Source organism: Bos grunniens, chromosome 4 (assembly GCF_055505025.1).
Source record: "Bos grunniens cultivar Pamir isolate PY7600 chromosome 4, Bosgru_T2T1.0, whole genome shotgun sequence".
NCBI classification, from domain to species: Eukaryota; Metazoa; Chordata; class Mammalia; order Artiodactyla; family Bovidae; genus Bos; species Bos grunniens.
Genome location: NC_141168.1, coordinates 25548806 through 25571040, shown reverse-complemented (window position 1 = coordinate 25571040; position 22235 = coordinate 25548806). Strand labels below are relative to the sequence as shown.

At 43.3% G+C, this 22235-nt stretch overlaps 1 long non-coding RNA gene across 40 annotated transcripts in view; it reads right to left on the bottom strand.

The window, feature by feature from the left end:
• Positions 1-22235, bottom strand: part of LOC147373796 (uncharacterized) — a 208402-nt gene that overhangs the window by 22463 nt on the left and 163704 nt on the right. For 13 of the 40 annotated variants that reach the window (XR_015162114.1, XR_015162119.1, XR_015162118.1 and 10 more), the window contains one exon: positions 6746-6865. The exons of 24 other annotated variants lie outside the window; for them this stretch is intronic. This is a non-coding gene — a long non-coding RNA (uncharacterized LOC147373796). Of the gene's footprint in view, positions 1-6745; positions 6866-13425; positions 13778-22235 lie in introns of those variants that run through there. 3 more of the 40 variants (XR_015162120.1, XR_015162128.1, XR_015162121.1) reach the window with 1 other exon arrangement.

Sequence of the window (22235 nt, the reverse complement as noted above, 5' to 3'; positions counted from 1 at the left end):
AAAAGCACTTTGGGTGATGGAATCAGAAGGAAATTAGTATTTCTTCTCTATTTTATTCTACAGTTTAAAAGAAGTTTCAGGGAAAACTTTTAAATACTGTATAAACAATTTAAAAGACTGATCTACTACTTGAGAAACAAGTCTTCACACAAGTCAAGACCACCACCGACTTCAGGCTGTTGCTGCTAACCCACATTTCAAGGTCCAACCCCATAGAAACCACCTTTGTGCTTGCTCGGCTCTTACGCCTCCGCCTGTTCTGTCCATGTGACTGTCACACGTCCAAATGTCGCTGTGTCTTCCCCTCCAACCTGTTTTTCCTCTTGGATTTCATTCTGTGGTGAACGATACCACTTAATAACCTAAGCCACTAACCTGACTTCACCTTTCCCCTTTTTTCACCTCGCGGCTCTCTCTGGAATCCACTGCCCTTGGCGTCATCATTACTTCACTGAACAACCAGAGGAGCTACCTTTCCATCTGGTCTCCTTGCCTCTTGCCCAACCCATCCCCCTGCCCCAACACACACTCACACACACACACACACACTCCCTTCAGCACAGCCCCATGATGTGTCTTAAGTGCACACATCTGGCCTCATCACCCTCCTAGATGGACACCTTCAGGCTAACACGGCACAGCGGGATAGATCCCTGTATCAATGGCTCTTCCTGCTTCATCTTCTCTTGCTCTTCCTTTCCCCACACCTTCCACTGTACATACTGCTCTGAGCCTCTCTTATTCCTCTCTTCCTCTGCATCCACTCTTCCTCCTGCCCGAAGCCCTCACCATAATGCCTGCCTCCCTGGTCCAGCTCACTCCTTAAAGGCTGTACTTTAAGGATCAATTCGGACGCCATTCCATCAGGAAGACTCACAGATGGTGGCTGAGTGTTTGAAGGTCCCGCACATACGCTATTTTTATGCAGCCAGAGCACTAAACCGTACGTTGTGAATCTGCTTTTGTAGCTAGACTGTGCGGACCTAGCAAAGTAGGTCCTCAGAGCTTGTAGAAGGAATTAATACATGTTTCCACCACCTAAAACAGAATTCCCTAGTTTCATCTTGAAAGACAGCCCAACCAAAGATTTCATAACTTCCCTCAGCCACTTGTTTACTTTATCATCTTGGCAATCGAGATAGTCTTTCTTATCTATTAATCAACAAAGAAGTATATTTATTATACACCTTATGTCCTGACAACTCTGGTTTTATTTGAATCTATTGATTCTTGCGGAAGCTCTCATGTACGTGTTACACATGTGCCTACACAGGACAGCCATCAAAGGATCACAATTCACTGAAAGCAAGCAGTGTGCCACAAAGATAAATCACACTGTTACTACTTAAAGACCTTTAGCAAGAAATCCCTTAGCCTTTTGGAGACTAAAACCTCCAGTTACTTTATCTTTTGCTAGAAGAGTATATAACTTTCTGTTGCTTGCATATCAGAGCTCTCCACAACTACCCCAAATCTTTTTTCAAATGTGACTCAGGTTGCACACAAGAATGAGTCTGATTAACGCAAGCCTTATTTTCTTACCCTTTTATGTCATACTCCTTTTAAACACTCCAGAATCATGTCCATTTTTTCCCACGTCAGCCTTACAGTACTGACAAATTTAGTTGACGGGCAAGAAGGGCTACATCTTTCTTGTGGTATTTTGTGTGTACTCAGCTAAACTACCTTATATATACCCCAGCAAATACCTTCTGCTAATGTAGAATCATTTCTCCAATTTGTTTCAACTATTATTATTTGTATTTCTGGGGTTCAGATACTGGCAGTCCTACCTGGCTTGGTAACACACACAATGGAAATCAAAAAGGAAAGCAAAGAGGTTTCATTCCGTGTCAGGAAAACTCTCCTCAACTGTTGAACGTTGAATCCTCAAGTCTCCACCAGAATTCACAACGTACTTGACGAATATCCAAGGTTAAACACTTAGGGATTCTGGAGGTTCTGATATTAATGATTCTCTTTATTTAATATCAGTCACATACTCTCTACTCTTCCTCCTTTTCTCGGACTTTGCACCCCCACATAGCGACCATGGAGAATGACTTCTTTTCAACTTAGATGCCTTGTATTTTAAGTCTCAGTGTTTGCTGGGGAATGGCAGTGCCACCGTGAGGTCTCACTCTTGGTGGAGTCCTTAACCTGGGGCCTGCAGACGAGCGCCACTGTGGCCGTAATAGTCTGGAGAATGTGGGCAAATGTGGGCGTGTAAGTGTGGTAAGAGGATTCATGGCTTCCATCACATTCTCAAAGGGGCCCAATACACCCTGGAAGGGTTAAGAACCCCATCTCTAAGGCATTCAGACATAAAGCAGTGAACAGAATAAACCGTGCCAGCATGGCTAAGTCAACTTTTTTCTCATCCATCTCCAAAAAGAATGAGAAACTCTCTAATAATTATATAATAAACCACCGCTCCTTGAGGGTGTGATCTGGTGGATCCATCATATATGAGATTATACAGAGGCCAAAATCTAACTAACACTTCAAATATCAATCACTTCAAACACCTCAGTTTCTACTTTTATCCAAGTTCAGCATATTTTCGTTGTCCTCTTGAAACCTTTAGCTGATTTGACAATGCTGCTTTAAAACCAAACGCCATGAATCAAGTTTCTCTGCACATATATTATGTTACTAGTCAAAAATTTATGCTTTAACTATTAGCAATTATATTATTTTTGCTGGAATATACTATTACCTTCCATTCCTGTGTTTTAAATAAATTACCCCCAAAAATCACTTAATACAAATATGTCAAAATCAAAACTGCCTCCATGTCAACAAGCTGCAAAAATCTATTCTATGCAAATAAATCCCAACTCTTCACTTTCATTGTTGTCTACAGGTTATGCTGTCTTTTATACTATCACTGCACCCAGTGTATTTCCTACAGGTCAATATAAACTGTAGTGTAAATGTGCCAAGAAAGAATGCTGTTTAAACTGTGTCCTTGGATAAAATGCTCTTTAGAAACGGAGAAGCAAAAACCCACAAAAATCAGAAACTGCTGCCATCAGTACTCACCACTGAAAGGCCACACAAGGGATCCCCAGGAACAGGCTGGACTTGTCTGGAGGCAAGGGACTGAATTCCATTAGGAGAGCAGGCAAGTAGAAACAGCAAGTGCCAACACTACCTTTCTCCAGCTCATCTCATTTGCAGACACACAGATTTTGGAATCCTCCAGGACTAACAATGAAAACCACACTAGGTTGTTTTCTCCAATTCCTATGAAATGAGTCAGGAGGTCAAACAACTTCTCCACTCGGGAGAGACAACAATTTCTGAAGCTGCACTCACTGTTTCCAGTAACTGGATTCCTTCTCTTTCCCCTCTAGATAAAAGTACTGCCAATCATCTGTGGAGAGCCCACTGGGTTCTGAATGAGACACATCACAGATACTGCCAGAAGGGTTAGTATCCTTCATGGGGTAGTTTCCCCTTGCAGATAGTCAGGAAGACAAAAATCCAGTTAGGAGTAACACGTGGATGAAGTTTCTTCAGTTAAAAAGAGTTGGCAAAACTTTTTCTTTGTTGAAACCATATAGTCATTTCCTTCACACAAGAAGATGGGAGTGATAGTTAAAATAAATACAGATGGGCAGTAACTGCAGTAACTGGGCTTTTAAAACTTTTAAAAGCCCCTTACAAATGGCTTCCGTCAGTAAAATAGCCTTTCTTCCTCAAAGGGACTAGTATATTCAAAAGATTCAACGATTATTCAATTAATCCATGTTCTGAAAACCTTTCACAGGCTTCTATGAGTCCTGCAGTTCCATCCACTAAATCATACAAAGCAGAAGTATTTAAGAGCTTGCTAGCAGTCCTCTGAATCCATGACTCAAAAGAGGATGAGCCCTGGGTTAGCAACAATCTTCAGAATCCACCACCTACTCACCACACGTAACATTTCTTGTAGTTAGCGACCTTCTTCACAGGAGATCAATCAGCTACTAGCAACGAATCCGTAATTCCAAGGACTCCTACAGTGTAGGCAAGTACTAATACTCGGGCGTGTGTCGCCACACGCAGGCACACAGACCTTCCGCGACAGCGCGTCAGGAGGAGACTGGAAGTACTTTTGCTTTCTGTATCGAGAGTACTTTCTTTCCTTTTAAAGAGGAGGTTTCGTTTTGATCTTGAGACATTCTCTCTGATAAAACCACCAACTGAAAACCTGCCATTATAAACGAGGGATTTCACAACATTCATTCCAAAAAAAAACCGTGGCTATTCATTTCTGGAAGTGACTCACTGCAGAAGAATCACTGGCAGTGGAGGAAGCGTTAATTTTTAGAAGACAGCCCGCCCTCTGAGAAGTGAGCAGAAACCTCAGCGCCGGCGGCAGCCACGTGCCTTGCAGACCCCCCATCACAGCTTCCTGAATCACCACCACCAAGATGACGCGCGATGACCAATTTCCTCTTGTAACTCCCTCAGTACACAAAAATCCTTCGGTCTGTACGCCCTGAATATTCCCCTGCTCCGGCGCAAAGGTTCAAAGAAATCTGAGCGATGGCAGCAACACTTCTCCACCTGTCAACGCTCAGCTGCCGGCGAGTAACCAGCATATGGATACTCACTTCCTGTGAGTATTTCTAAAAGAGCTTATGATATTTCCTTTGGAGAAAAAAAGAAAGTGGGGAGGAAAGCACGACGGGGAGGAGAAGTAACTCCAACAAGCCTGCGGAGCTAAGAGCAGGCAACGTGATCGCTGTTTACCAGCCACGCCTAATTTTAATTTGGTTTCTCAACCCCTGTGTAATTAAGACAGCCAAGAGAGAACAGCATCAGGAGAAAGAAAAAAAAAGACATTTCACAAATGCTTAGACCTTCCGTGCGCGTGACCAGAAAAGTAATTTTAAGATTCAAGTGAACCAATCTGAAGCTGTTTAGGGCATTAACCCTTCAAGGAAAAAAAGAGTTATTTTTTTGTTTGTCCCTAGATTTCAAATATGGAAACCATCTTCCCCACCCTGGGTGCTGAGAACACCAAAGGCACAGCCTCCGGGTGCCATCCCCATGGTCTGTGAGGAGAGAGAACATTTTCAGATTTGTGATGGGGGCAGAAAAACACGTATCTTAACACCGTCACATGAATACTGACCACGTGATTTTTGCACCAAAGCACCCCTTGAAAACCAACCGTGAAGGGCTAAAATATGACCTTTTGTATTTCTCTTGTCTTTAACCAAACCTGATCACTTCAGAGAAGAGTTTCTTGACAACTGGGCAAACTAAGAAAAACTGCTTTTATCCCATCTTAAACGTCAGAGCTCGTTTTCTGACGGGACGAGTAGACATTTTGCTAAGAGATGAGCTTAAAAAAAAAAAAAGCCTGCCCTTTATTTTCAGGCTGTTAATGTGCTTCTATTTAGGTACGAATAGGGGGGCACAGGAGTGGAGGAGCTCATGAAGGCAGGAGGAGAAAAGCACAAGCTTCCACTTAATGGGGCTGAAGAAGAAAAATAAACAGATCTAATGTGTTCACGTTATCTGTTATACAGCACCACTAAGCCCTCAATTTCTAATGTAGCAACACTGACATTTCTACTCTAGCGTCTGTATTTCTCATTTTTTGAACACTCAAGATAAACACAAAGAATATATGTGCAAAATTTAATAAAACCATCTGTGTATTATATTCTTGAGGGAAATTTTCATGAATGTGAAATGTTTTTATACTTTTACCAAAACTGATGTTTTAAAAAGAAGAGTATGGAAACCATTTGCATGGTGTGAATATAACCTTCAAATTGAGGATGAGTTAAAAAAAAACAGCATCAATAAACATCCTTAAGGATTTCATTAAAAACCAACTATACTACTGAACAGTCATCTCTCTGCCCTCACTCCCAAGACCTCATCATGAATTTGCTCGCTGTCAAGAGGCCCTCTCTGTATGACGTCTAAAGATTAACCCTACATGGAGGGCAGTTTTAAATATCTACAATTTAAAAAACCTTATTGATACTGAGCTTGGTGAATGATTAGAGGCCAGACAACTACCCGAATGTTAGATCAGCTAATTTCCCCTCCCACTGTGTCACGCACATACACATGCTCGAAGTTCTCCAAGGTTCTGAGCAGTGTGTTCCTGCTTCAGACCGTGCTGTATATGAGAGTTCCTCTGAAGTCCTGGGTGACCCATGCAGAGGTTTCAAAAAGAGAAAGGAAAACAGAGCGAAACAGAATAAAGATGACAAAAAATACATGCTGGGGGGCCAGCAGGGAGAATATGAACTGAACAGGTGTGGCTGCTAAGGAGAAGGCACTGCCCCCTGGGAACTCCTTTGAATGGGGAAGGTGGCGGGGACTGTTTCTAAGGTGGGCATTTAGAATGTGATTAAGCTATAGAGACTGTCCGGGTCCTGTTCGGATTCACTGTGCTGTAGACATCCCACAAGCCCAAGTTGAAAGAATCAGTGTTTGCTCTCCAGACCTCTGGGACCACTATCACCCAGCCCCCACCTCCCCAAACAAAACAAAACCGTGTCACAAATCCTCATGGTTAACGTTTACTCAGTGCTTCCTTTTAAACAATGGCAAGGGGTGCACCCTTTAGTGATCCTTTTATAGAAAGGAGGGGGTGTGGCCCCACACAGAAGGGCACTTGACCCAACACGGGAGGTTGAGAGGCCTGGCATTCGAGTTTCACCTCTTCCCCGGGTGACACTTCTCTCTGGTCCAGGTCACCCAACCCTCTTTCAGCCAGTTTACTCACCTGTGGTTGACAGCCGCCTGACCCCAGGGCTGGTTTAGGCACCACCTATGGGGTCGCACAGAGAGCAGCAGCAGCAGCAAGGGCGTACACAGATCTGTTCGTTTGATCCTCGCAGCAGCCCTGCAAGTTCAGTTCTCTGGTTATTCCCATCCTATAGATGAGGATGCAGCTAGCCTGGTGGCTCCCGGCAAATGCAAGACTCAGGTTCAATCCCTGGGTCGGGAGGATTTCCTGGAGGAGGAAATGGCAACCCACTCCAGTATTCTTGCCTGGGAAACCCCATGGACAGAAGAGCCCGGCGGGCTACAGTCCAGGGGGTCACAGCAGAGTTGGACACGACTGAATGACTGACCACGCCTCCACAGATAAGCACACTGAGGGACGTTTAAGGGCTTGCCTAGGGTCACACAATCAGCAGGCAGTGGAGCCAGGGTTCAAAGCCAGGGAGCCGCACCTTGACTGCTCTGCTCTGAGCTTTCCAGAGGCCGCCCTTCGTGCCAGGCTGCCTGTGTGTTAGGTAAAACTGCCTTGGAGACCACTACTTGAGACAGATTTTCACTCATGCCACATGCAAATACATTCTCTGCAGAACTTAAAGAAAACTAGTGACAACTAAGTACCGGTAACTTTAACACATTAGCTTGTTGTCTGAGAACAGCTTCGTGTAATTTGCAAACTACTTCTTTGCAAAATTTGTGATACTGAGTTTTGGAGGCAGAAGGGATCTAGAGACCAGGTTTTCAATCAGAGTGGTGGAGGGAAGCTCCCAGCCCAGAGGGAAGGCTTGCCCTCCATCACTGGCCGCCCGGAACTGGGGAGCGCTTCTTGGGAGTTTTGACCTGTCAGGCATCCACTCACTCCTGTGATGCATGCATGTGTAACATCAGTCCTCAGAAATGTATCAGTTAAACATTTTCTTCTCACTACAAGCTCCTCAGGCTTTAAAAAGAGAGGAGAAAGATGAAGGAAAAAAAAAATCTTTTTCCAGGTCAGGGAAACAGAAGCCACCATTAAAGTTCTTCTACAGTGAACCTTGGAAATGGCAACCCACTCCAGTGTTCTTGCCTGGAGAATCCCATGGACAGAGAAGCCTGGTAGGCTGCAGTCCATGGGGTTGCACAGAGTCGGACACGACTGGCAGCTCAGCTGGTAAAGAATATGCCTGCAATGCAGGAGACGCCAGTTCTATTCCTGGGTCGGGAAGATCCCCTGAAGGGGTGGGTTTCCCTGGTGGCTCAAATGGTAAAGAATCCACCTGCAATATAGGAGACCTGGGTTTGATGCCGGGGTTGGGAGGATCTCCTGGAGGAGGGCATTGCAACCCTCTCCAGTATTCTTGCCTAGAGAATCTTCATGGACAGAGGAGCCTGGCGTGCTACTGTCCATGCGGTCACAAAGGGTCGGACACGACTGAGCAATAAGCACAGCACACAGTGAACCTAACTGAAGGCCTACCCATTCCCTTCTTTTCTCTGTAAATCTGCTGACGTGCAGACTTGATCTTAAACAAACTATCTTTCCCATGTGCTTATGGAACATGGAAACCAGAGGAACTGGGAGCTGGGGACCTCCTTGTCTTCATTTACGCTTCAAAGAAAAAGTAACTTCCTATTTAGGGATTCAAACTTTTTGTGCTATTTATTCTGTAAAATTTGGTCTTATTATTCTCTTTTGGAAAATTTTTTTTAATGATTCCATGTCATATTGGGACACACCAAAATACCCAAAAATGCCTCATCCTAAAACAAAGACATTTGTTGACAAGAAAAGTTAAGAGGAGGAAGAAATAAAACCATGTTCTAGTTTTATTTCCACTTAAAAGAGCAAAGATTCTGGGAAATTTATGTATGTTAAATTTATAAGTGAGCCCTTTTCCCCCCCAAGATTTATTTGGCGTGAAAAGTTACTTCCTGTACTGTAATCATAAAATAAAACGTTATTTACTCCTGTCATAACCATTCACACACTTCCTGTCATAAAAACTTGAACTTGGCTGGAATGTTAAATAAAACATGCAAAAAACTACAGGTAGGAAGCGACTATATAAATACCTATTATCAGTGCATATTCCGATTTAAGAAAAGAATCACCTCTTCTTGGAAAAACTAGCATTATGCTTTATCATCTTGGGTGACTAAATCCCACTTATGGCCCACAGAAGGAACTTAAAGGGTAAAAAGCTTGCTCTATTTACCGAGTTCAGTCAATAGTTTTCTGGCGGCTTTAGGATGCCTCCCAGGGGCGCTCTGTGTGTACCGGGCTGCCGCGTTCTGGAGGGGTTCATGGCCCAGAATCAGAGTCGAGGAGTCAGAACGCACACAGGGTCGGTGTGACCGCTGTTACAGGCACGTGCGTGTTCTTCTTCAACGCCTGCACGTTTCCAAAAGAAAACAAGCTTCTAAATCCTAGGCTTCCGTGTGTCTAGTGGGAAAAGCCGAGCCAGTGTACACATACAACGCTAGAAGAAAGTGTGTATGAACAGATTTGTTTACAAAACAGGGCCCAGCAAAGCCTGTCTCTCAGCGCCACAGCAGGATCCACCCAGCAAAACAAACAGGCAGACACGGGAGAACCTACAGGACTAGCTCTTCTTTCTGATGAAGGTATGACAGCTGGTGAATTATAACTGGGCAGTAAGTTACAATGTGGCTTAGTCTTGAACTGGGAATATGTCACAAAATCCACTTTCACACACATGCACGCACACACGCATACACAGAGGTGCATATAAGTCTATATAGCACAATGGCTTCAATGCTCCTGCGGCATTAGAGTCTCTAATTTATTTCTTCACACAGGCATCTTCTCCTACCTTCAATTCTATATGTTTCTATCTGGAAAGGGTGGTTTGTCCCTCTAAACTCATCAGGAAACAACAAAACCAAATGAGTTCTATTTATTTTAGCCTAATTAACTGTATGGCCATCTGACCAGGCTGGAAAGCCTGTACCCGACTCCCTTCTTCAGGGACCAATAGGTTGCCAAGTCTAGTCGGCACCTGTTCCCTGTTAACTACTGTTTCTGTCCTCTCCCTCCCACGCTTGCTTCTAATAAATATGCCGGACCCTTATCACTTTGTTACAGTGTGACAACCTTTTTGATTGGTTTACTTGCCAACAAGCAGCTTTGTGGCAGTGAAACACAGACAAGAGTGGGAAGATCGGCTTCTGGGTTTGACTCTGCCAGATGCAGACCACGTGGTCCTGAGAACGTTATGCAGTCTCCTTGGGACTCGGTTTTCTCATTTACAGCAAGAAGAAAATGTCAGTCAAATTATATGCTCTGATGTGGGATATACACAGTCCCCACATATGATCTTCTGAAACTCAGTTTCCTCAGGGAAATGCACACCTTCAAAACTTTCAGTGACTTTGCTGAAGTTTAACTTCTTCAGCCTGAACTGAGTGTGAAAGTCTCATAAAATGAACGGCACTGCACAGATGCAATAGTGACTCTAACAGGGGTCATTTCTTGAGGTGCGTGCACGATGCATCATCCAGGAATTTTATGTACGTGGCGCTAATCCCAACGACCACTCCACAAGGTGGTTTTATGACTACATTATACACCAAGAATCTGAAGTTCTGTGGACAACTTGCCCAAGGTTATAAAATCTATTAAGTGTCAGAAACGGCATACAAAATCTGACTGTGGTTAATTATAAAGCCCACTAAATCATCCTGAGTGCTTTAAATGTACCATAAGATGAGAGGGGGGTGTTCCTAACTACTTGAATGATCATTCTCTGAGTCCCTGTAGATCCCAGGCTGCATAAGAAAGCACCAATCATCCGAATATAAAGAACAATGATGGCACGTCCCTGGTGGTCCAGTGGTTGGGACTCTGAGCTTCCAATGCAGGGGGCGCGGGTTCAATCCCCAGTCAGTGTACTAGGACCCTACATACTGTGCAATGTGGTCAAAATAAATAAAAATAAAATTAATATAAAAAAAACAATGACAAAATGATAACTTAGTATTTAGTCCTCATTAACATCAGCATCCATTATGCTCACTTTCTTGATGGGTCAGTTCAGTTCAGTTGCTCAGTCGTGTCTGACTCTTTGCAACCCCATGGACTGCAGCATGTCAGGCCTCCCTGTCCATCACCAACTCCCAGAGTTTACCCAAACTCATGTCCATTAAGTCAGTGATGCCATCCAGCCATCTCACATTCTCTGTCTGACTGGTCAGTACCACAGAATAAAAATGCAAATACAATGAAGTTCACTTGGAACATGAAACTATACAGTTTCAACCAAAGCTGATAAAAGTGACCCAGGGAAACCTGTGAGTCACACACAGTCACTGAGAAATAAGGATCAAAGGGAGTTTCAACAATTAACAACCGAGGAAGCAAAAGTCAAGAGAGATGACTGCACAGGGGGTAGGTTCTTCAAGAGAATGGTTTGTGTATCAAAAGATTAAGAGAGGTCCTTTGGGAAATTAATGCTTATTAACAAAAATCACCCTCTTTATGGTTCTGCCACAGAAGTGACCAATCTTTGGTCTAAGAAAGAGCATATTGTTGCATCATAGCCCAAATTTCTGTTATATAATGTAAAACAAACTGAGATTCAACTTTAAAACATTTTTTCAGGACTTAATTCCACTAAAATCTTTTAAAAACTTTTTACTGTTTAGTTAATTCTCTAAAAGTAAGTTTTCTGGTAGCAGTTATCTTCAGATGATAAGACTTCTTGAAATGGTAGTAACAGAAAAAAGGAAGAATAAAAGGATTACTGATATGCAAATAGTAGTGAACAAAAGATTACTAATTCTCTAACCCACAAGCGGAAAGTAATGTCTTAGGTTTCTTCTCTCATTTCAAGATTCTTGGGCTTACCTGGCCCAGAACACCCATAAAGAAGATTCGCTCACCAGCTACATGCCCTGGTCCCACCACTGTGTCTGTGGTGGCCTATATACGACATTCACATGGCATTAGCTAGCCTTTAGGCAGGTCTGTCCAGGCAAAGCTAGACTCTAGTCTAGTACTAGTGAGCTCTGGTAAATCCTAACTTTACAAGAGTCACTGCACCTACTCTATGGTGGGTTAGTCACTATGTTGGGTCCGACTCTTGTGACCCCACGCACTGTAGCCTGCCAGGCTCCTCTGTTCATGGGACTTCCCGGGCAAGAATACTGGAGTGGGTTGCCATTTCCTTCTGCAGGAAGTTCAGTTCAGTTCAGTCGCTCAGTCGTGTCGGACTCTTTGCGACCCATGAATCACAATACGCCAGGCCTCCCTGTCCATCACCAACTCCTGGAGTCTACCCAAACCCATGTCCATCAAGTCGGTGATGCCATCCAGCCATCTCATCCTCTGTCATCTCCTTCTCCTCCTTCCCTCAATCTTTCCCAGCATCACGCTCTTTTCAAATGAGTCAGCTCTTCACATCAGGTGGCCGAAGTTTTGGAGTTTCAGCTTGAACATTAGTCCTTCCAATGAACAACCGGGACTGACTTCCTTTAGGATGGACTGGTTGGATCTCTTTGCAGTCCAAGGGACTCTCAAGAGTCTTCTCCAACACCACAGTTCAAAAGCATCAATTCTTCGGCGCTCAGCTTTCTTTATAGTCCAACTCTCACATACATACATGACCACTGGAAAAACCACAGCCTTGACTAGACGGATCTTTGTTGACAAAGTAATGTCTCTGTTTTTGAATATGCTGTCTAGGCTGGTCGTAACTTTCCTTCCAAGGAGTAAGCATCTTTTAATTTCATGGCTACAATCACCCTTTGCAGCAATCTTGGAGCCCAGAAAAATAAAGTCAGCCACTGTTTCTACTGTTTCCCCATCCATTTGCCATGAAATGAAGGAACTGGATGCCATGATCTTCGTTTTCTGAATGTTGAGCTTTAAGCCAACTTGTTCACTCTCTTCTTTCACTTTCATCAAGAGGCTCTTTAGTTCTTCTTCACTTTCTGCCATAAGGGTGGTGTCATCTGCATAGCTGAGGTTATTGATATTTCTCCTGGCAATCTTGATTCCAGCTTGTGCTTCCTCCAGCCCAGCATTTCTCTCGATGTACTCTGCATATAAGTTAAATAAGCAGGGTGCCAATATACAGCCCTGACGTACTCCTTTTCTTATTTAGAACCAGTCTGTTGTTCCATGTCCAGTTCTAACTGTTGTTTCCTGACCTGCATACAGGTTTCTCAAGAGGCAGGTCAGGTGGTCTGGTATTTCCATCTCTTTCAGGAAGTTACCAGGAAGTTAATCCAGCTACCTACCTAACTATCTCTACCTTTTTCCCCAGAAGAGTTTATAATCTGGAAGAATTTTGCCTTATAATAGTTCAATTAAAAAGGGCTTCAGACTTCCCTGGTGGTCCAGTGGCTAAGAATCCGCCTGCTAATGTAGAGGACACATGTTCAATCCCTGGTCCGGGAAGATTCCACACGCTGCAGGGCAGCTAAGCCCACGGGCCACAACTACTGAGCCAGAAAGAAAGTGCCGCTCACTGCAAGTACAGAAGCACGTGTGCAGCAACAAAGACCCAGCATAACCAAAAATAAATACATAAGTAATTAATTTTTTAAATTTAAAAGATATTTTAAAGAAAGGCCTCAACGGTACATCAAGATCCCTCCTGATATGCGTATATACACCTGTGTACAAAATTAAACAGTTTTGGTTTCTACCAATATCCTTCAATCAAAGGTTCAGAGAAAAACTGTTTTGAAAAGATTTAATGCGATTTGTAACATAAAACCTCAAAAGCATATTACTGACTTAACCAAGACAACACTGGAATACAAAATGTGGTTGCTGTGCTTTTTCTAGTGACTATCATGTCGACTTCCAAGAATTTAATAAAATACTGTTGTCTCCTATGCCAGAGAAACCCAAGAACGGACACCCTCGGGAGACTGAGTCTTACTGCGGTGAATTCAGAGGCATGTGGTAAGTGATGAGAACATTATTAGTGCACTTGTGGCCTTGCAAGATGCTTGCTTGCTGTAGGGATCTTGGCTTGTTACTTGAGACAGTGGTTTGGTGATGCTCCGAAACAGCTCCTTCTCTCTGAAAAGCAAGAGGTGTTACTCTTCCTAAGGAAAAACCCAGAGCCGGTGATCTAAACCTTAGCAATTCTTTTTCATATACGTGCGGAGGCCATACAAGCTCAATAATGCAACATGAGAAATTAATATGTTAAGTAAATACAAGAGGCTTTGTAGAATTCAGCAATCTGAAACTGGGGCATGGGGTGAACTGAAGTAGGATGGGAAGAACTGGTGGCAGTTCAGTGGTTTTGAACTTCTGACTGTGATCCCAAAAGATTTTCAACACTGCTCTAGTTTTCCAGAAAGGGTTTTGCAGCACTGACCCCAAAGGCAGCAAAATGTCATTGTCATAGTGTATATTAATGAAGGCCATTGTTAATGATATGCTCTCTTTTAAGACTAAACAGAAACTGAATATGCAAGTGAATAATGCAGAGCTATGCTGCAGTTCCACTTAAGTCCTCAGAAGCAGTGAAGCCTGTACTTCAGAAGCTTGGGGTGGAATGCTTGTTTTGGAGAGCATTCAACGGACAGCATTTGGTTTCCTCCATTTAACCAGGTCACCCAGGCATGGAATGCACAGCTCTGCCAGACAGAGCGTTGTGGATGCCTGAGAAACAACGGCCCTGTCCGGGCTACTGATGCGGAGAGAGGCCATGGTTTCCTTTTTCTCTGCTTTGAATGGCAGCCTTGACGTCACAACAGCTAGGAACCGCTGGAGGGACAAATAACAAGGCTCAAGCCAAGAGTGCCCTGCTCTGTTGCAGGACCATTTTCATCTCATTCTCTCATTAGAAGCCTCTGGGCTGATAAAACAGATCTTTGACCATATTAATCGTCACCTTTAAGAAACCTGGAGATAAAGAACAGTTCTTGCATTAAGCTGATTTCTAACCAAATAGACTCCCCAGGGAATGCCTGGAGTGATGCTGCTCAAGGCTGAGACATCTGCATTTTCCCCAAGGAGCTGAACTTCCTGTATTTCAAAATGAACCTTTTCAAAACAGGGCTGCGACAAACATTATGAGACAGGCAAGGAGGACAGGAGAGCTGGCAGTTTTTGCAAGAGACTTACATTCCAGGATAAAAACATCCTTTAGGGATTTTATAATTTAAGTTCAAGCAATTAAACATGCGCATTTAGCACCCAACTGCAGGTGTCTGAACAAATGGATGAAAACTGTTCAGCTGCTGGCGGGCTTAACTCACCATTATATAAAATGAGTTGTCTGTCTAAGTCATCATAGCAGTTTGAAAAGCATGATCTTTCACGTTTCAATCTTACTTCAAAATTATAAATTATATTTAGCTAAGTGAGTGTCAGATCATTTCTTTTCATTATAAATGCAACGGTAACTATAGACCTATACTGGGCAGTCGGAAGGCAGATCTGAAAGTATTGTGTCTCTACTTTCATGGAACAGAGAACAGCTTTCTGTTACCCCAAGTCTGCCCAAGTCCAGCCCTCTGCCTTAGGGCCAATAACAACGTTCACCAAACTCCGACCCTAGCCTGAGCCCACGGTGCTTGGTCCTCTGGGACAGCCGAAGCTGGAAAGCCAGGGGCTGATCTCTGAGGTGCGGGTGTGTCACAGCAGCACAGCAACGCAGAGGGCCATGGAAACATCTGCTCCTCTGACGTCTGTGCTTGCAGTTCAGCAGATTGAATGCCTAATGGCAACCCACTCCAGTATTCTTGCCTGGAGAGTTCCATAGACAGAGGAGCCTGGCGGGTACAGTCCATGGAGTCACAAAACAGTCAAACACGACTGAGCATCTGAGTACTGAGCTACGTGGCTCCTTTTAGAAGCTTCTTCTTTCCTTAATTTGATGAGCACTCCCAAAGCATAACCTCCCTGTGGTCGCTGTGTCCATCTCACTTCAAGAGAATAACCTGCTATGAAGATTTACTCACTTTCAAAGATAAAAGAGGGTAGCATTTTTATCCAAAACTCTCATTTAAGAACCCCCCTGGGGCAGAACACAGCCCTTTTGCCTGCAGGCTGCCTTGAACATCTCTGATTCTCTGCAGGTATCTGAGGCCTGTTTGGAATTTGGTCTTTGGATTCTAGTGATCTTACCTCGGTAGAGAACAAACTCTGTGCCTTGTTCCTGTTGTTTTAAAAAGAAAAAACAAAACAAAACTCCAAGTATTTTCAGTGATTAAACAGCGGAAAATATACAGCAAAAATTACTTCTTGACTACATTTTCTTTCAAATGATGATTAGGCTCAAGAGGTGAAACTTATTTTAGCCCTACCCTTGTTTTTTTTTTTTTTATAAAAAGCTTTTTATAGTTTAAGAATTATAATTAAATTTCCTCTGATTTATTAAACTTAGGTTTTCAAAAAGAGAATGATGGGATTTCTTAAACTATTAAGTTTCAAAAACGAAGACTACTTATTTTTATTCTAATATAAGAGATGAGAGACTGAGAGGGAAAATTTTTTCCATCTGTATTTTGATTAGAATTTTTTAATGTTCAAATTTCTGGTAATAAACCACAGTAAACAACCAGTCATTCATTAAGAGGCAACTATTGAAATGGCGATATTTAGAGGAGAAAAAATAAAACATGATGTGATTAAAACCCCACGCACGTCTTCACTTCAAGGCAAACGCTGTGCCCATCTGGGTATTAAGAAAGTGCCAAATATCACTGGGATCTAGATTTAACTCATGTCATAAAGAAGCACTGTGTTTCATTTGTTTACAAAGGACCTGGAACCTCATGGAAATGAGAGTGGTGATATGGACCTGAAGAGAACTCAACAGTAAAACGAGGTACTGATTTATAAATTATTTAAATACGGAATCAGTCACAACATGAACTTTCAATGATCTACTGCTCCACTCTTAAGGATAAGAGGTAATATTAAAGAATGTTAACTTTCGGCTGTAATAGGTCTCTGCTCTAATTTTCTCCTCTGGAAATCTTTAAGGGTTAGTCAGTTTAAAAATCCTGGCTACTTTTAAGTCAGAAGGGCCAAAGAAGAGGAGACACAGTTTGTCCTGAATGGACTCAAAGACCGTCCTAAGGAGTTAAGCCCTGGATGTGTTCCCTGAACTGAAGGTGCTGTCTCTGCTTGCTTTATGGTGAGGTTTGGGAAGGACTGAGCTCCAGAGCCCTCTCTCCAGGTGGCGGGAAGTAGGAAGTGCCCTGAGCCAGCCACTTCCAGCACACGTTCCAGGTATGCACATTCAGAAATGAAACTCAAGCTGGCCACCCTGCCAGCCAGGATGCCCACCCTCAGCAGGGATGGGGGTTTTCCTTCCACACTTTTGTGCCCACTGAGTCTCACGTGAACAGAAGACCTGATCCCTGATTTCAGTATAAGAACAATGATGGGAATTTTCCGTGAATTTTCTTTAGGAACCGATGGCTACCATAAATCCCACGGAAATGAGCTTTCCTTTTACAAATTCCTTTGAAAACGGCAGACAAAGGCATATCCTTGCGCTAAACTCATTTGTAAATAAGTTTTTCCTGTAAGTTTATTACAACACAACCAACAGTCATCATCCAATCCTATAATGCACATGTGAGACATTGGTTTTCACAAATGATCTTTTGTGATCGTTAGGAAAAACTAACTTTCTATTTATTCTTTACCTACATGAGAACAAACATCTCCAAGAGTGATTCTAAGGTAAGTAGCTTTATAAAATCAGTCTTTTTTTTTTTTGGCCATGCCGCATAGCATGTGGGATCTTAGTTGCCTGACCAGGGATCAAACCTGTGCCCTCTGCAGTTGAGTGGAAGAACAGAGTCTCAACCGCTGGACCACCAGGGAAGTCCCTAAGACCAGGCTTTATGCTTATAAACCTATCCTCCAATTGGCAACAACAGCTCTATCATTCCCCTTAGTTTCTACTATGTACACGGAGAGGCAAACACCGGCTTTATTGATACTCTTTACTGTTTCCGATTTTCTTCTTCTTAGCACATCATAACCTGCGATTGCCTGTGTGTGTGTTTGTACACTATTTTGCACAAACACTGTGGGATAAATGGAAGGAAGGGAGGGACGGGGAGGAAAGCGGAGAAGAGAGCAGTAGAGAAGGAAGGGAAGGCAGGCAGGGAAGGGAAAAAAACACTGCAACAGCAGCTACACTGGTTTTAAGCAAAGCAAAGAAGTACTGTTTCATCAGATTCTTCATTTATAGAATTTAAGATTCTTTGTAACTATGATCTCATCAAATCTCATAGTAACCCTAAGTGAACATGAAATTAAAATTATTGCGTATCACCTAGAGGCACAAAAATGAGGAGCAATTAGCTCCTCTCTCTCTCACGTTTTAGCTATACAGCAGCCACTACGGAAGACAGTTCTCCTCACTGACTTCTCAGGGGGTGTGTAGAATCAGAGCTGTATTTCTTAAGAACTGTGACCAAGGTCCAGTATTTCTCCCCTTTTTATTCATTCAACATGTTTTGGAAACTGACATGGAAAGCCTGATTTTTAACTTTGGATATATTCCTGTGAAGGAAGAACTAGTTCTCAAGCAGTTCTCATTTTTACCACCCACACACAAATGCACATTCTGATGTGAAGGATGCCTCTCAACGAGGAACCTGCTTACCAATAATAAGCAGCGTCACCCACTGGGGCACAGAGCAATGTCAGACCCGATGACTGGGAAGAACTGACGTGGTGCTCCCTCCCACTGCCCAGCTCCAGGGAGAATATCCAAGGTGTCCTCCTCACACAACATATCCTATGATGATACGACGGACAACACCATCAACACAGGGCCGAGGGGGACTCACCGGCACTCACACAGCCCGTGACTGACGGAGCAGAGGCGTCGCCCCAGGTCTCACAGGCTGCGTGTGCTGAGCTCACCTGGCCGCCAGGCTGCTCGCTGCCCAGACTCTGAACTGACAGGGCTGCAGAAGTGGCAATGGAGTCACGTGCAATGCAGAGAAAGTGTGAACACAGACAAGCCCAAACAGGTCATCATACAGTTCTGAAGCATCTGGTCTAGGAACAGTTGCAGACAGCAAAGTTAACCTGCTGAACTGAGTGCAGCCCCAATCGGGTCTGTTTTTGTCCCAACTGCCTAGAGTCCTTCCATCAGGGCAGAGGCAAACCCCAGGTCCCATCTCAGCTGTCGTGGGAATTATGAGAATTAAAAGAAATAATGCACGCCCTTGTGCACCTTAGCACTGTGGCTCTCCTGTGAATGTGACACCCAACCCCAGTTCCCATATGAACACAACCAGACCAACCTTGGAAATTCAGCTTCCCTCTTGCTGAATCCTTTCTCTCGGTTTTTCTCGATCATTTTATCACAGTGTGCATTCGGTTCACAATGCACTTACCATTCTTCTCATGACAAAAGTAATAAACCACTCCCTGTACATTCCACACTCAAGCAGTTTATAATTCAAGATTTTTTTCCCCTTATGCTTATAGTTTTTTTTTTTTTGACTGACCACGGTTTAGAAAGTATGGCACAGTCACAACCGTAGCAAGTTACATGCATGGCACCTGTCACACAACAAGAAAGGCAGACAAGTATTGGTTCCTACTAGCTCAGAGTTAGGAACCAATAGTTATGGAGAAGGCAATGGCATCCCACTCCAGTACTCTTGCCTGGAAAATCCCGTGGATGGAGGAGCCTAGTAGGCTGCAGTCCATGGGGTCGCTGAGGGTCGGACACGACTGAGCGACTTCACTTTCACTTTTCACTTTCATGCATTGGAGAAGGAAATGGCAACCCACTCCAGTGTTCCTGCCTGGAGAATCCCAAGGACGGGGGAGCCTGGTGGGCTGCCATCTATGGGGTCGCACAGAGTCGGACACGACTGAAGTGACTTAGCAGTAGCAGCTCGGAGTTAGCTGGGCTAACTCACCTGGGTCCTGACCCGTATCACCGGTGTCCCAGGAATGTGACTTCCCCATCATAACCCCCGTAGCAATCAGCTGTGACATGCTGGCTCTGTGGGTAGGACGTCATATGTTCCAGCTCCACTTGCAAGAGTATGTCTAGGTCCAAGTGTGGCCTTGTGACCACAGCAGAGGTCCTGACCCCCTTCAGCCAGCACCAGAGGGAGAGGGAATCAAGGCCAGCGATCTATGATCTAATTCTAGAACCAGTGTGAGTTTGCCAAAGGCTCTGAGAGCAAATCATGTTTTCCCTGCCTGGAGCTTGGTTTCTGTGCTTTGAAAAGGATTCTTAGTATTTACTGCAATAAAATTAACCACTTTCAAATTTCTGCCAGATCCCATGGAGAAATATGGTTTATTAACACAAAACAAATGTAGTGCTTGAAAGGCAGGAGACCCAGATTACAGTCCCTGGCCCACTACTGGCTCACTGGGAAGCTTTAGGCATAGAACTTAAATCAAGTGCATCATTTTTAATGCGCACAGAATGGACACTTGGTAGGTGGGGGCACCCTGTGAGATCTCGGGCCAGTCCAGTGGTGAAACTAAGTCAGCTCAGACAAGGCCCTTTGCCAGCGCCTGCGGCCTTGAGTGCTGTTTTGTAGGTGGTTCAAGGTGGCCATGCTGCAATGTGACCCAAAAAGGTTTTGAAAGCTTGAAGCTGAAGGAACTGGCTGAAACTTGTCCTTGAAAAGAGAGGCAGTCCCACATATTAGCTAAGAGCACAGCTTTTAGGAGCCAAATCTGTGCATTCAAATCCGGAGTTTAGTTTCTGAACTTTAGTTTTCTCATCTGTAAAATACGAATAAATACCATCTATCTGTTATAGGCTGTTTTAAGGATTAGATGTCTTAATTCATGTAAAATGAGCACTAGGTAAACATTAGTTATTAGCTAAAAGTTAACAAAGTATTAAAATGAGATATAATAATTAAGTATATATTTTTTTAGTTTCCAATGCAAACTTATATAGTTTCAGTTGGACTGAATGAGACTCCCTGAAAGAGGTAATAATAAAATACCCAAGCTTATACAGCCCTTTAGAGTTTGTAAGACACTTCCCTCTATTTTCTCCAAGGCTCATATTCTTCTCATTTATTTTTTTACAAGTCACACTTCAGCAAAGTGACCAGAAAGATTGGAAAAAAGAAAAAAAAAATGCCAATCAATGGGTTAAACAGCATTCTACAAATGGCTGGAGAAATAATACTTTAGCTGCCATCCATACGCTGGTATCTTCATCAGAGACCTTCCTCTGAATACAAACTTGAATGTCTACCTGCCAACTCAACATCCCCAGTGGAATTATAACAGGCATCTCAAAGTTAACAGGACTAAACAGAACTCCTTGTAATTTTCCCCTTTCCCCATAAACAGGATACTGGGTAAACTGTGATACAATCACACACGCGGGAACACTGCAGCAACGTATACAAAGGAGCTGCAGCTCCACTCCCAACGACATGGGTGAGTTTTATAAACATAATACGGAAGGAAAACATAAGCTGCAAAAAACTACACGTGGTGTGATACCACTTTCTGGTATCTCCAAATACCTTTAGCAACGCTCATTTATGTGATAAAATTTATACATCTTTTAAAAAAATCAGGAGAATTATAAACACAAATTTCTAAACTGCAAGGAGGCCAGAGAATAGCGGGAAGGAAGTACAAAGATCCAGAAGCATCTGTACCATTCCAGTTCCTAAAGGAGGAGGTGGGTCACTGGAATGTTTTAAAAAATTGTGCTTTAGAGCTTAGTTGTATGTTATGAGTAATCTCTTGTATATATCAAATAACAAACCAATTAAAAAGACAGAACTACAACTCATAAAATGCACTATGCTGAAAGTTACACTTCAAAACAAACTAACCCATGAAGGAAAGTACATCTCGCTAAAAATATGAAGAAATTAATGTTTACTAGTAAAGTTGGATATGGAATATAATTATTTTTACAAGGATGAATAAAACATACAAGTGTTTTACGAGAATCAAATGCCAAGGGATAAAATGATTAGGCTTGTGGAAGTGGAAGTGTTAGTCCCTCAGTCGTGCCTGACTCTTTGCGACCCTATGGACTGTAGCCTGCCAGGCCCCTCTGTCCAAGGAATATTCCAGGCAAGAATACTGGAGTGGGTAGCCATTTCCTTCTCCAGGGGAACTTCCCAACCCAGGGATCGAACCCGGGTCTCTTGCATTGCAGGCAAGATTCTTTACTGTCTGAGCCACCAGGGAAGCCCTGGACTAGGTTTAGAGGTCAGAACAAATTTATTTGTCAGGGGTTCTTTTTCTATTTTGGTAGGCTTTCTTTTCTTAAAAACAAAATGGGTTGGTTGATATTACTTGTTTAGTGTTGTCTGTTTAGCAGATGGTCGGTCCAAGCTGCCTAGGATGAGAACCTCTCCCTACCCTGCCCAGGCTCAGGCCTCTGGAGGCTCGTCCAGGAGCTCAGCGCCACATCTGGTGAAGGCCCGTGGTTTTAGAGTTCCTCTTCTTTCCTCCATCAGCACTGACAGCAGTGATTTACTGTAGACAAGCTTAGGACATACAGGATTTCTTATTTTTTAGAGCATCTAAGTTG